The following is a 3038-nucleotide window of genomic DNA, read 5'->3' on the forward strand; positions in this document are numbered from 1 at the left end:
TTCCCGGTTTTCCGGTTCCGGTTCCGGTTCCCCGGTAATTTTTGACACCCCTAGGATTAGATAGACCATGCTTAGGGAAGACGGATTGTACTACACCCTAATTTAGTGTAATTTAAGTAGAGAGTTTGTACCAACCGAAGATGTGTCATACTATTCCATTGACTGTGTGTATCCTATTAAGGAATTAGATAAGCCATATCTAGGGAAGATAGATTGTAACGCATCTTAGTGGTTAGGTGGACGGTTTGTGCCAACCGAAGTTGGGTTATATTTATTTCTTAAATGATGGTATTTTCTTGATTACCCGAGTGAGACAAGCCCTATATCATGCATAGTATGAATTTTCCTTATTAATTTATAATTGACCATTGTTATGCGGTTAGTGGTGAAATCAACCCCCTATTATTTCTCTCATCTAATCTATCTTTACTTTTATGTCTTTACTTTTATGCATTTAGTTATAAACAAAAACCAATCAAACTTCTTTTAATTAAGTTAGAATTAATCTTGAAAAACTTGATAATAACACCCCGTTGTCCTTGAGGTTTGACACCCTCTATATAACCCTATTCGACAATGATTCGTTCTATTGCGAGTGGTTATTTTTATTATTGATTATTTTTTGACACAAAAATACCGCATCAATTTTTGGCGCTGTTGTCGGGGACTGCTTTACAGTTGCGTTGTTAAGTTTTAAAGATTGAATTTAACTTGATTCTTTTATGTTCTTATTTTATTTTATTTTCTATTTCTTTGTATTTGTTTATTTTTTTTATTTTATTTTATTTTATTTTTTATTTTATTTTATTTTATTTTTTTTCGTTTTTGTTTGTTTTTAATTTTCTTGCCCAAGTCCGCAGCTGCCCAAGAGATCGAGCACGCCTATGCTCGAGCACTTTCTGCATTGCGATCGAGCGCAACTGCGCACACCTGTCGATTCCAACAAGCTATGCACGAGCGCATTAGCCTTGCGCCGCAGCGCCTATCGATAGTGCACTCAAGCGCACCTTGCAGTGTGATCGAGTGCTCCTACGCAGCCTGCCAATTCGAGCAAGCCGCGCACGAGCACTCCAAGGCAACACCTTCAAACCGTTTGTGAGTTTTTATTTTTGTTTTTTTTGTTGTTTTTATTGTTGTTTTTATTTTTCTTTTCTTATTTTATTTTATTTTTGTTCTTTTAGTCATGTGGGGAGACATTCCAACACCATGTTCATATTGCTATAGTTTTTATCACCATATTAGATGTTGCCCTACTGCTAGACGATTTCCTAACTATTCTTATGAGTATATGAACACACCATTCTCTAGACCAGGGAATGACCTTTATTCTGATTCCTATAACCCGGCATAGAGCAATTAGTCTAATCTCTCGTGGCAAGCTCAAGCTCCCAGAAATTATGCTTCGCAATCATATTCGTAGTTCAATGATCAATCATATTCCCCTCACTATTAACCAACTCCACAGTAGCAATATCAAGCCGCACCACCTCGTCTGTCAGATGCTGACTTTCTAGATAAAGTGTTGATGGCTATTAGCATAGTAGAGGCCAATGATCAACTGCTGCATGCTCATGGAGAGGAGTCATCTTCCATCTACTCGTCTCCACAACAACAATACCAAGGAGCCATCTCCCATCTACTGACCTCCACAACAATACTACCAAGAGGAGCCATCTCTTCTATCGGATTCTGACCTTAAAGATAAAATGTTGAATCTTATGAGCGAAATGGAGGAGATTAATCAGATTTTGAAGTCTCAACAGACGATGGTGGACTATACCCCTCAATTCTTCGCCGAGATAGAAGCCAAGATAGAAGCTCACGTTGAACAAAGCATCAATATCCTCAATAGGGAAGAAGAAGAGCTTCAAAGTTAGTCGGTGGCCAATCCTGATGGACACTACATTGTGGATGATAGTACTTTATATCATGAGCAAGCTATCACCACACTTAGGAGTGAAGAAGTGGTTGAAAATCACGTAGAAGAAAGGAAGGAGGAACAAATTAAGGCTCCACAAGATCTACACCGGGAAAAAGGCAAAGAAGAAGAGCTTCAAAATCAGCCGGTTGCCAATCCTGATGGACACTACATGGTAGATGAAAGTACTTCTTATCCTGAGCAAGCTATCACCATAGTGAGGAGTAGAGAAGTGGTCGAAAATTACGTGGAAGAGAGGAAGGAGGAGCAAATTGAGGCCCCACAAGATCTACATCGGGAAAAAGGCAAAGAAGTGAGCACTGAGGCTTCTTCATCATCCTCTACTATAAACGAGACGTCATATGAGTCCTGAGCCCGTATTCCAATTCATGATTCCCTGCCGGACGAGAAACTATTTGAGGATACTCAAAGTGATCTACCTCGATCTACAGTCATTATGAATTACCTTTCTATAGGTAAAATTTATTCTCTGTAGTCTAAGAGAAGAAAAGATTGATGCTTTAAATTTAAACTTAAGGGTCAGAGAGCACTAAGCGCATCAAGGATGAGGATTATGTTGGCTTGGCGGATCCCATATACTTTGACTAAATGAGTCAGTTTCATAGGTTTGAGCGCAGACCCTCTGCACTCGAGTTCTCTATCATGCCATGGTACATGATCTCCTTCCAGATTTTATCTTCTCCATTGTTGTTCCATTTTTATAGTTTGATTATATTTTGACAACAGTGTGTGCATTTGATTGTTTCTTGGTTGGAGTATCACCTTCTTTTTCAGGATATGTGTTTTTACATACAAGTTTGGGGGTATGATATGCCTTACATCTGCTCATTCAGGTATTCCTATCCTCTTGCTCTTGACTTTCAGTTTTATATACACATTGGGGACAATGTGTGATTCAAGTTTGGGGGTATGGAAGAATAAAACACTGTCCAAAATTCTTGCTATGTTATTCTTGAGCACGCAGTTGGTTTTAAAATTCTGATTTGTATTTCTTTGGTGAGCTTAACATGATGAACACATGATCATTTGACTATGGGATTTAGAGTTTTATTACTTTTTTTTGGCACCATGAGATATTACTTGTTTCAATTTGATTCTC

The sequence above is a fragment of the Corylus avellana genome, chromosome 2, assembly GCF_965113065.1.
Source record: "Corylus avellana chromosome 2, dhCorAvel1.hap1.2, whole genome shotgun sequence".
Classification (NCBI taxonomy): Eukaryota; Viridiplantae; Streptophyta; class Magnoliopsida; order Fagales; family Betulaceae; genus Corylus; species Corylus avellana.